The following is a 13,190-nucleotide window of genomic DNA, read 5'->3' as shown; positions in this document are numbered from 1 at the left end:
GACTGGCAAATTCACTGCAAAAGCAAAGCTACTGGAAAAAGAAAGTTTGGTTTGGATAAGAAAACAAATTAAGGACAGTTTGTAAAAATGTAAACACCATAGAAAAGGTTACAACACTCCAAACAAGACTTTAATGGGCTAAATGAGTTTTAAAGGGAAAAGGATAAAGCGGCAAACAGGAAAAACTCAGCTGTGTCTCAAGACGGATTTCTCCAGGTAGCAGCTGTTCAAAGATTTACAACTATTTGCATAAAGTTGCAAATGTGGCGATTATCTGAATTTGAAGTGGCTGGATTTGCTTTTCTCCTGGATCCTTGCATGAATGTTTCAAAATGACTGCAGAGCCAAACCCTAAAGAAGCTTCAACTTGCATATTGACTCCCTGGAAACAAATGAAGGGAGGCTAAAGAGACAAAAAGGGCATTAGGCTTCTCTTTGTTGCTGAGAGAAACCAAAAGGAGAAGCAAATGATTAGTAGAACTAATTTGACTTTCACTGAAGCCTTCATAGATCTAAGGAATCCAAAGAGAGCAAAGGAAGCACTGCTTCTGACTCCCCATCTGCCTCTAGATCTCGTCTTCAGCTTTTCCACAACTTTCCCAGGACTTTGTTAACCACCAGCATTTTGCCCCAGTTGCCCCCCCCCCCCCCCCCCCCCCCCCCCGGGGCCTGTCAGTCCCACCAACACGGTAATTAAGTGGGAGCTACTTGTTGAAAAGCTGCAGAGCTACACATTTCTTATTGGATTACAAGGTGCTGGGGAGGAATGCAGGAACCGGCCAGCGCTCCTCTCCTGCTGCTGGTGGGGGCTCACAGAAACAAGGAGGAGAAAAGAATGGAGATCCCACCCGTCCCTTCACGCCTGCTGACCGCCAATGCAAAATACAGCATGTGCCATTTATTCCAGGAGTCAAAATAAGGCCCGAGCGTCATTTTACACGCATGTGTGTTTTGGAGTCTGAGCTGCTTATTAGATTCTTAATGTGCAAAGGATTGTAGCATATCAGAGGGTTGGAGCGCTTGTGGCGTGACAATGGCAACACCGGGACGGATGGCTTGGTTTAACACCTGGAGAAGGGTTTGTAGGTGTGTGGTGGCGATAAAGCAATAAACCAAGCGCAGTCACTGGCAGGGCAACCCAATGTTATATGGGCAGCGGGGCCGCAGAAGAATAGAAGTGTTGTATCAGAAGAGGGAGAGTCTGCTCTGCGTAGCAGAGTTGTGTTTGGATTCAGTAGATCTTTTGTCTCCAATGTTTTCATCCAGTCCTGAGCAGATGAGGGCTTCTGCTCCCAGCGAGGCCATCAGGCTCTGCTAACACCGTCACATGACCACGTCACAGCTCACACGGTCTAGAGAGCTTTAGCTCTCATCCAGCCTCACCTCTACATTCAGTGTGGAGCTTCACAACAACCAGCCTGGATGACAAAAGCCTCAGAATATAACCTGAGATTAGAATACAACCAGCACATAAAGCTGATTGGTGACGTTTATTTGATTGATACCTCAGGCAGGATTAGATTGTTGAAGAAATAACTTTAAAGAGCATAAAACTAAAGTCCAGGTAAACAAATCTGTATGGAAATGTTCCTTCACATTAGCATGTCCAAGTTTACCCCAAGGACAAATAGTCACTCTGTCCTGATCACCACTTACAGCTGATGGTGAAGGAAAAACGTTCCTACTTCAAGCCTTGACGGTAAAATTAAAAGATTTTTGGGGAGCAAACATTTGATACCCAGAAGTCAGCAAATCCCGATCAGGTCTTTTCTTGTTGACTCTGAAAATACTAAACTAGATACGGTGCTTCCTCGTTTACCGGGGATTTATGTTCTGAAAAATAAACTGCAGATGAAATCCGTAAAGAAGAATTCTAGATGTTTTAATGCAGTAAAACTCCTTGCTCTACACTTTCCACACTTTTCTCAGACAGACACGAACACTTTCATAGAAAAATAGGTCCAGGATTATAGAATAAAAAACAAACAAAAAATGGCAAACTGATCGCATTCTGTACAGGAAACCCAGCATGGAAGATATTGATTGACAGGGCCTGCTGCTAATCAGGACACTATGGAGCCCGTGACCTGACATGGGTAGAAAAAATAATTAATTCAAGTAATAAGTCATTCATAAACACGGATCTAAGCAATACTTGGATTTACAGCGGATACCTTCAGATTTATCACGTGAATTATTATTTCGTGGGAACGAATTAATTCTTTTTTTTACCCATGTCAGCTCATGGGCTCCATAGGACACGGAACACAACTGTAGGAAAGACAGCAAACAAAGTTGCACTAAAAACATTTGCAAAACTACATACGATGAAGCCTGGTATGGCAAATGAGCTCTGTAATATAAAGAAATAGGACCAGTCCAACTTATTGCAATAGTTTTTGTTTTGCATCGGCTCCAGTTCAACGATGGCTCCAGACTTTATTCTTTGGTGACAAACTCATCTCTTTAACACAGGCGAGGTTTTTCAAGCGACTATAATAACTCTTCCACCGTTTATGCAACACAATTCCAACAGATTCTGCAGCGGATTAAAGCGGAGTAAAGTGTTGCATGTCGATGCAAAGCTGCCATTTTTTATCACACGAGAATCTGCAAATTTACAAAAATCCCCTTAACAGTCGGCAATTTACAGTATGTCAAAGAAATTAGTTCAATCTTTGAATGTATAGGTCAGGTTTGAGATTTGATGTGTTTCATCTTCTATTGAATTGATTGAATATAAATCATGTATTTGTTTACTTTTACTTCAACAGTTCCAGTTAAAGGCCTCTAGGATAAAATGGCTCATTTTTAAGGACGAATGAAATACAGAGAAAAAAATAACAATACAATTGATTTAAACTATCACCTAATAGACACACATATATGGAGTTAATTCAGTCTCAATAATCAGAAATGCACACAACCGGTTTTACAAATGCACACGCTCCGATTCACAAATGTCATTTTATGCAAACGTGAAAAATAAATTCGGAAATACACACCCTGTGTTTCACAAACACACAGATTGTGTTTCACACATGCACACTAAATGTTTTACAAATGCACAATAAGTGTTTCTCACAAATGTGCACACTGTTTTTCACAAAAACATTTTAGAAATTCACAATAAATGTATCAGAAATGCACAGTAAGTGCTTCACAAACATGATTTTTAGGTACACATGTGATGTGAACTCACAGATCATTCGAAATGCAGACTGTGCATTCAAAATCCCGTTCTCGTTTGTGAATCTCCCCGTGTGTGTGAGAGATTTTTCTACGGTGAATATTGAGACTCATCTGACGGAGCGGGTCGACTAATCTCACCATTGGCTAGTGAATCTGTCAATCAAACTCATTGGCAAAGCAGGCGGGTTCGCTTTTAACCAATCGAATGGCCCCTTACACTCTTCACTCTCAACTGACGAGGGAGGGAGCTGTTCAACACAGCAGTTGGGAGGACGCGGGCGGCAAACATGGCGGAGAGGTCTTCTGAACTGGATCAGTCTCAGCCCGTAAGTAATGCATTTATTTGATCATTCCCTCGTTGTACGTCCTGTAATGTTATTGAATACTAAGTTGAAGCGTTCTCCTTTGCCAAGTGACATGTGTGAATGCTTTATGAACACTGCAGCCGAGTCGTTTGAAGAGTACCCCCACCGCAAATTAGCTTAGCTTTGTTTTGCTTAGCCTGTGCAAGTTGTGGCTGCCTGTGAGTGAAGTTCAAGCCGGTGTCGGTTCAAGTTAGCGTAGCCAATGATCTGTAGGTTCTTAACATGATTCATAAGGAACTAAGGGGAAAAGCATGCCGGATTTACAGCAGCAAAGAAAGTTTAATAAAAAGTATTGATTTGGAGACGGCGATTTGTTTAAACACTGATGCTATGCTATGCTAACTAGCTAGTTGTTCCGTGTGCTGCCTTTATGTAAACGCGATCCGGGTTAAAGTTAGACACAGCATTTTATCACATTTTTGTGATGACCAGCCCTGTGAGATTGTGTCAGAGTGTCAGCCACTAAAATCCCCGTATCTTTACTTCCAATGACGTAATGACAAGAATCCCAAACATTATGTTTTTAGGCTGTTTTGTAGTCGATAAGTAGTCACAGAAAGGGTGGATGGGAGAAATCAGCTGTCAACAGTGATTAGAGTAGAAGTTACTGTAAGTATTCCACACAGGCTTCCTGTGATCAGTGTCTTGTCTCTGATTTTTTTTAAAGGTGTTCTTTACTACAAGCTCAAGTAATCATAGCAAGAGTGTTTTAAAAAATTCCCCTTTCATATATTTGAAAATTATGTAATTTAAGATCAGACAGCTAAATTATCTAATCCATGTTTGTTGTGTTTTTATTTATTCTCTAGGAATTACTGAATGTGACAGCGTGACAATCTTTTGTTCCTCGTGCCATCAGGCAATACAACTCTCTGGCAGGGCATCTTACAAGTAATTTCTTTTAATTTTACCCACTGATTTTCCAATTATTTACCTTTTTTTATCAATCTTTTTATTTTGTGATATTTCTATTTGTAATGCATGTGTGTTTATGTGTTTTTTTAAGATGGCCATTTTAAAAAAATTTCCTCAGGGATTATTAAATACCCTTCTATTCTATTCTATTCTATTTCATATTTTATCATCCTATTGTATTACGGTTTTACCTGTCAATTGGGAATTTAGCATTTTTGCCGCTGTAAACATCTGTCAGTTGAAAGTATTTGTACTTGTATTCCATGTATCCTGTACCTGAGAAGATAGCAGAGAACAACTGTGCAGACACCCACTTGGCCTTCTTCAGTGACGCTGTGAACGTGTATGGCTTTCCTCTGAGGTATTCATGTTATTCATAAAGAAATATTTTATTCACATATCAGGCAGTATAAGTACTTGGTTATTTGTACAAAAATAAAATTACTTTTTTTAGACTCCTCTCCATAAACAAAGGCAACTCTAAAACTTTCCCCTCATGAATAACATTTTACCCCCCCTTAACAGTCTCTCTCACCTCATTTTTTTCCCCAGTGATACATGTAACCCACTCCTGCAATTTATCTAACCTAGAAATTCTACTTATTGGCATCATACATAAGAACATTACATTTTAAACTGATGTGTACCGTATTGGCGATGTATTTGTAATTATGTGTTTGAGACATGATTTTCATGTTATTGTCAGGGTGAGAGGAGATCACGGAGGGGAAAATGTGGGCATAGCCGAGTTAATGCTCACAGTACGTAGAACTGACACAAACAGCTTCATTGTGGGAAAAGTGTACACACAATCAACGGTGAGTTGAACCTAGTTTTAGAAGCTTTAATATATACACAGGGCTCCAGACTGCGTCCATTTGGTCGCATTTTGCGACCAAAATTTGAGAGTGTGCGACTGAATTTTACACCCAGTCGCACATGTGCTACCAGTAAATTTGCCTCCTCCACCCTCCGTATTTTTTATACATTAAACATGAAAGGAGCACGTCAATGATCGATGAAATGAGCAATGAAATCATCAATGAGACGCGAGCGCACACGCACGCAGGCAGACACACACACTCGCGCGAATACTCATGAGACTGGAGCACACGCGAGCACACACTCGCGTTTCATTGAGTGATGCCTGAGGCGGCCAATGCGTCTGAGAAGAATAGGGAAAGTCACTGCAAGTGGCTAAAATATGTGGAGGGGCGGGGCCTAGAGATAATCGAGCGCGCGTAAACATCCGTGGGAAGGAAACGGAGACAAATATCATCACAACCTGATATGTGCGTCTGAGCTATGAGCAAGCGAACTATTGATTCGTTCTTCCGACCTGCAGCTAGTGTACCAGTGACAAAGTGTACAGCAGGGGTCTCAAACTCGCATGAAATCGAAGCTGCAGCGAGACTGAAAGAGACCAGGAATTAGGAGTTGTCCTTAACATTCAATTTCGTTTTAATATGCCTCTCCCCCTAAGTATGAGCTGTGATATTACATCTTTTATAATTATTTTAATGTTTTGTAATGGATGTAGCCTTTTTTAAATCAGTTGGTATTTTAAATTATTTTAATTGATCAGTGAACTACAAAAAACCCATCAGGACGCATGTCCCATAATGCATTGTTTTGTAGTCTGTAGGGCAGCTTTTAGTCAGTTCAATACTAAATTTCCAGCTGCGTTCGCTCTGATTGGTGTCTTGCTCTCACCCCTTTCTCGTGATATTTTTGTTTTGATTGACAGGTGATGTTGGAGCAAAAACAAAAATATACGTCACACACCAGGTGATCTGTGCAGTGTTGCGTCCATCTGGGTGATCTCAAACACGCTTATTGTGCATCTTGGCTGAACCTATTTGGTGTCACCAACATGAATTTCCATCCTCTAATATTTACCAGTGATGAAAGTCTTCCGGGAATTCCCGGAAATCCGGGTTTTTGAGCAAACCGAACGTACTTTCCGGGAAATAAAGACCTGATCTCTACGGACAAATCGCTTTCCGGATTAGAAAATGGTCTGAAATCAGCTAATTTTAGCTTTATTTTCTATATTTCTCCGCAGATCGCTTCCTCTATGGTCGTGGCCATCTTTCGTCTTCCCGGCCTAATTGACCAATGACGGGACGTTTTAGTTGCTTTCGGATGCGTCGACGGGTCTGATTGGCTCTGTCTGCACCACGTGGTCAGCGTGACTTGCTTCCCTAGAGACCAAAACTGGCGGACCCACGCTAAACTTTCACAAACACATCTGAAGAGTTTGCGATCAAATTTGTGTTAAAATAATGGCAGGCATCGTCATTATTGAGCGTGGTCACGACCTCAGTTGTGAGAAGACGATAAAAAACAAATTGAAGTGGTCTTGGCTGGAAAAAAAAAAAGATTTTTAAGGTAGTGTAGGTCAAATACTTTTTTGTGTAAAATAATCTCAAAACCACATTTTGAAATAATTTCAATTTTAGTTTTGAGTTTCAGTTTTTATTTTGAATACATTTCTTTATCTAATTTATTTGTATTTCCTAATTACCATGATTTAGTTCAGTATAGTTAACATTAATTATAAGTATTTGATGGTTTGGACCCGCACTCCCTTAAAAAATAATGTTTACAATGTTTAGTTTAGTTTGTATGTTTGTTTTGATATTTCCCAGATTACTTAGTATTGGTGTTAAAGAATTGATGTATTATGTTATAGAATTATAGTTTAAAGCAGATCCCATATTTTGATGTAATTATAGTTTGAGAAAACAGTGCAAGTGGATGTTGTACATCAGTCATTTCTAAAGCAGAAATAATGTATAAATAACTGAGGTATTTTCATAGAATATCATAGTTACTGGTGTTCTTTTTGCCATTTGGGGCTTTGATGTTACTATATTTTAGCAATTGTATGTTTTGCAGCTTTAAGGAAAAGCGTAGATTGTAGGATTGTGTTACTTTGAGCAATTTTCCAAATTCTTTTTTAGGACCAGCAAGTCCTTAATGGAGAGTCAAACTAGGGGTTTGAATGACAAATCATGATGCTCCAATTAGTCTTAGTTTCTTGATAAAGAAGTGAATAACTAGCTGCCAGAATGCACCAGAATGCATCTAAGACCACGTATTTTTCCAAAATTTCGCTCTGTGCCCGCCATATCGCTCAAAGAAAAGTTCAGGGATTTTTTCCTTGCCTGACTTTCATCACTGATTTACATACATTTAAGTATTGTTTGAAACTGTGAAATTACGAAAGGTTACTACGGTAATCACTTGTTACTAAAAACTTTTTTTTATTCTAAATGTATGGTATTTTTTTACTATTTTTACTTAGTTGTACTGTCGTGACAGCGATGGTGCTGTCAGTTTACCTTCATGTTGCATCTTCAAAAGTGCAGAATAAAATATGACACTGAATTAGAAACAGCACATTGTAATTTCTGCATCTATTATTAAAGTATTTATTTGTAATACAGTGGAAATTAGTAGATTTGGTTAGAATGTTGATTTACGGTATGCGCCCCTAAATTTTCTGGTTGTGCCCCTAAAATTTTCAGTTAGGGGCCACTATGCTCCTAGTGAAAAAAGTTAGTCTGGAGCCCTGATACATAAAAGTGAATGATGTATTAAAAATAAATCTGACAATATAATATTTCTTTTTGCTTTTTTCCAAATACAGGATTGAGCTCCTCTGGTGTGATGTCTTCGTGAGTGTTACTGGTTTATATTACAACATCCTGCACTCTCCTGAGGACCAAGACTTTCTCAATATCAGTCACATCACGTATTCTGCTGCCATTACATTTTTCTACCACGCATTCAGGCCAGTTTGGATGTCTTTAGTGATGCGTGGGACAGCCATCCAATCAGGACGGAGCAAAGCATGACACCAAATCAGCTGTGGCAGTTGGGCTTGACCCAGAACCCTGTTTCTGATCCCCGGGTAAATGCTTTATTTAATCTCACTGTACTGGACAACTGATTTGTGTGCAGTTTGACTAAAGTGGAAAGTATCAAGAAGAGTATCATGAAATCATAATGACTACAGTGAATTTTCATCGAAAATGAATGAAAAGGATTATTGTTGTGTGGTGCAAACAATTTCCCTAAATTGTTTGTTTGTAGGAAGAATAGCACATCTGCAAGTTCAAAATGCATCACAATGCATGTCATTATGAGCCATCAGATGTACTAATGTCACTACTTTGTTAAGGTTCACTTATTTGCAAATTATAATCAGTTATGGAGATATGAGGTCTGCCTGCCAGCAACAATATAAGTTATTATTAGTCGGTCACTGTTCCTACATAATCTAAAACACAAAAAAAACAGTGCTGTTCATAAACAGTATCTTTTTTTTTTTTTTTTTTGTCAGGGTATGCTGGTTCCAGAGATTGAATGGGAGGAGAGTGGATCCATGACTGAACCTCATCCTGGGATCAATGTCCCGGTATTGGACAGTCCTCTTTTGGGTCCACAAATGTTGGAACTGCAAGACGACATCAATCCATTGTGGAATTCAGACCGTTTGGGAGTGGACCTACATCTTTACTGTCCAGTGTGTTTAGAACTTAATTTAGGCGACATAATTACACACAGAAGAAGAGAGACTGAGGGGAGTAAGACAAAGTTCAAATCAATACTGCTGTATTGTTCAAGGGACTTCATTGTATGTAAGGAAGTTATGAAAATTAGTTCCAGTTTAAATAAAATTCAAATCAGTAGAGATTCCACATTTGCTTAAATTTTGATGTTTTAATCTGTCCATGTTTTCTCTGAATTTTACTCTGCAATAAAGGGTGAATGTTTGCACTTTGTTGTTCTATGACCATCTTTTGTTGTTTAGTATTTAACCAGTTATAAAACCCAGAGAGATGAGGATCTTTTTTGCAAGGGTGACCTGGCCAAGAGGTGTATATGTATATGGTTACAATATAAAATCAATGACATTTGAGTTATTAAAAAAATAAAATTAAGGTCAAGCAAAGTGACTTCGGGCTGAGCAGGGGATGTGTATTGGGTATCTGTGATTGACAGTGAGATGAACTTGAGGTAATGTAGTCCCACTGCGTGGTACGGAGCAAAGTGATGCCAGTTTCTCCACAGAACCTACTGTGGAAGTTGCAGGTTTTTCTCCTCCACCTTCATATGATCAAAACCGTGTCTGAGTGTTGAAATGACGCTAGCATGAAAGCTAAGAGAATAACGTACAAACAATCCCGAGTGAAACATTCATTTTAAATCTCATGACCAGTACAGAGTTCGATGGATTCAATGTCAACTGCATTCAACCAATGTTGCCTTGCTTCCAGGTCCACTGAAAAGTTGCACAAGCCAGTAATTTTTGACAACCGAAGGCAAATAAACCGACAAGCCATGCTAAGGCTAACACGCTAACGACCGACTGGTACAGAATCAAATATGGGCGGGGCTTTTGCCACCTGCAGAAAGCGTAGAGAAAGTGTAAGGGGCCATACGATTGGCTAAAAGCGAACCCGCCTGCTTTCCCGATGAGTTTGATTGACAGATTCACTAGCCAATGGTGACATTAGTTGACCCGCTCCGTCAGATGAGTCTCAATATTCACCGTAGAAAAATCTCTCACACACACGGGGAGATTCACAAACGAGAACGGGATTTTGAATGCACAGTCTGCATTTCGAATGATCTGTGAGTTCACATCACATGTTTACCTAAAAATCATGTTTGTGAAGCACCTACTGTGTATTTCTGATACATTTATTGTGAATTTCTAAAATGTTTTTTGTGAAACACAGTGTGCACATTTGTGAGAAACACTTATTGTGCATTTGTAAAACATTTAGTGTGCATTTGTGAAACACAATCTGTGTGTTTGTGAAACACAGGGTGTGTATTTCCGAATTTATTTTTCACGTTTGCATAAAATGACATTTGTGAATCGGAGCGTGTGCATTTGTAAAACTGGTTGTGTGCATTTCTGATTATTGAGACTGAATTAACTCCATACACATACACCCTCAGACAAATATACAAACTCTACATGGTTACCCCGTCTCGCAATGCGAACCCCTCCCTCAAATAATGATGGACGGAGATTTCCTAAACGTTGACGGTGTTGAAAGAGAACAATAATGTTCCAATTAGCTGATTTTAACTCTGAAGACATTGTTCACAAACCTGAGGACAGACGAGAAAACCTGAAGGAAGTTATGATGAGAACTGTGGGGAAAAACAAATTCTTTTAAATAAAAAAAGGAAGAACAAAGTGAATTTAGAAATGAATTGTGATGAAATACATGAGTGAGATGTGCAGTTCTGTCGCTCAAACAGATGGACTTTAGAAACCTTTCTGTTTATGCAGATCAGCTGGTGACACTGGAGAAGCTCAGCACGCTGTTGATGAGATAAACCCATCATGATCGCTTCAGGTTCTTGATTGGTTGAGTAGAAGACGTGAACCCCGTCTGAGTAACATACAGCGAGTGACCCCCCCCGCTCTGAGGACACTTTCCCAGCCTTCTGGCTGTGTTTTCTTTTCCCATCGCCGCAGCGTGAAGGAAAGTCTCTGAGTGGCAAACGACACCTGTGCACCCCCAGCAGAATGCTACTGTTCAGACAGCAACTGTTGATAAGACGGGGCTGGGGGGTGAGTCAACAATGAAGTTCCCTCTGCGGTCATGTTGGGTTTCCCGCTTTGGGAAAGGAGGACTTCAGCTGATGCTTATCAGTGGCGGTTGGAGCGGACAAACACTGCTGCTCAGCAGAGAGAGCAGGAGCGCACGCACACATCCACGGCGCCGCCTCTGATGGCTTTCAACCACCTCCAATCCCAGCCTTTAACCCTTTAACGCCGGGCCTTTAGATCCAGTCTTCACATTCTTTAGGCTACCATATTACTCGCACTACAGGGCGCACCGGATTATGAGACGCACCGTGACAAACGGTCTATTTCTTATGACAAATAGAAGGCACACCGGACTAAAAGGTGCGTTTTAGTCAGAGAAAATTTCATCGGACTTATTAACTGCAGTCACAAAAACTTGTTTGCTACACGCTAGCCACGTTAGCAGCGTTAGCCACGTTAGCAGTGTTAGCCACGTTAGCAGCGTTAGCCACGTTAGCAGTGTTAGCCACGTTAGCAGTGTTAGCCACGTTACCAGCGTTAGCCACGTTAGCAGTGTTAGCCACGTTACCAGCGTTAGCCACGTTAGCAGTGTTAGCCACGTTACCAGCGTTAGCCACATTAGCAGTGTTAGTCATGTTAGCCATGTTAGCAGTATTAGCACGTTAGCAGCATTCACCACGTTAGCAGTTTTAGCGATTTTAGCAGTGTTAGCCACATTAGAAGTGTTAGCCCCGTTAAGTTATTCACAATACCTGCAACTCCCAACCTTGTTTGCAACATTTTTTTTAAACAGGCTGATAACGTAGTCCCAGTAAAGTCTGTTTCAGCGGTAACTCCCAACCTTCTTAGTATAACGTAAAAAAAACAGGAGCTCTCAGGAGAAGCAATGAAACGGACCGAACCACATGCAAGAGTCGGACAAGTCTAACAGGTTCATTTAGGGATGTCATTGTTTAAAAAAGTTCAGAACAGCAAAAAGAATAACAAGAAGGCAGCTGTAGAAAGCCACTTTGCATTCACACTGAAGTGAACTGCACCAGAGTTCGTCTGCAAGAGAACAGGGACCCTCATTCTGAAGGGGACCAGAGTTCTCGTGGTGAGTTTACACATCTACCAAACCAAGAGGACCACAGGAGAAAACCAAGACCAGGACCAGACCAAAACCAAGACCAGGACCAGACCAGGATAACAACTGGATCAGGTAAGGCCAGGGTGGTTGCGCTCTAACAAGTGGAATTGTTTGTCCCCCAGTGATGATGGAGATGATGTGCTTGGACGAGTCTGAATCTGGTGCAAATAAAATATTTAGTTTATTAAGCTAGCATAAGTGCAACTGGAAATGAAACGCAGCAGCGCAGAAGATCGAGGAACAGAATGGAAATACAGATAGAATAAAAATAGAACTGAAATACAGAGACTCCACTCAATAATTATAAGAAAATTAACACTGAGGGGGCTGGTTTGGATCTTTGACAGTATATGAGAACTAGATTGAGTAGCCCCTCCCCCTGGCGTTCCAAACAGGAAGTGGCCCCAAGAATCCAAAATCCCATAGAAGTCTATAGAGAAATAAACAGTCATTCTATTGGTCAGAAGAACCGTTCTGGATCTGATACCTTTCTGTAGTTCATGTTATTCAAGTCATAAACTGACCAATCAGATGCCTCAATAAAAGTAGGTGGAGCCTGCTGGCCTCCACATCCAGGGTTCAAAATGTTTGATTGACAGATTTATAGTATTCTGATTTCAAGTGGTAGGGGTGTGGCCTGCCAATAAGCTTACTCCTGATTGGCCAGAGTGGTGGTCATAGAAACATTGACTCAGACCGACTTGGATCAATCACTGCTCCCTGACAACGCCTCCAACATGGCGGCGTATTGTGTAAGAAAGAAAAAAAGAGACTGAATTGACTTAATTGAATAATTAATTGAATAATTCAAATCCATGTGTGAACTTGATTGTGGTGAAATAATCAAAGCTCTTTTAATTACAACCAATGAGTATTAATGTGTAATGTGCATTAATGATTACTGAAAGGTTTGAATTACAATCAATAACTATTGATTCTCTTTACTTGATCTGCAATGTGTAGCAATAATTACTGGTTTATTGTGATCATGTGTTCTAATGATAAT

General features: G+C 40.2%; 1 long non-coding RNA gene across 3 annotated transcripts; it reads left to right on the top strand.

The window, feature by feature from the left end:
* The first annotated feature begins 2,908 nt into the window (after positions 1–2,908).
* LOC144994636 (uncharacterized) lies at positions 2,909–9,260 on the top strand. 3 transcript variants are annotated; one of them, XR_013658231.1, is made up of 6 exons: positions 2,909–3,518; positions 4,367–4,448; positions 4,757–4,815; positions 5,179–5,290; positions 8,128–8,391; positions 8,824–9,260. It is a non-coding gene; the product is annotated as an uncharacterized LOC144994636 (long non-coding RNA). The 3 variants fall into 3 exon arrangements; XR_013658230.1 differs by having other exon boundaries at positions 2,910–3,518; positions 4,757–4,833; XR_013658232.1 differs by lacking the exon at positions 5,179–5,290 and having other exon boundaries at positions 2,910–3,518; positions 4,757–4,833.
* Positions 9,261–13,190: the final 3,930 nt, after the last annotated feature.

This window comes from Oryzias latipes, chromosome 9 (genome assembly GCF_053564925.1).
Source record: "Oryzias latipes strain Hd-rR chromosome 9, Olatipes_Hd-rR_3.1".
Taxonomy (NCBI): Eukaryota; Metazoa; Chordata; class Actinopteri; order Beloniformes; family Adrianichthyidae; genus Oryzias; species Oryzias latipes.
Note: the sequence above shows the minus strand (reverse complement) of the source record. Positions and strands in the feature narration are given on the sequence as shown.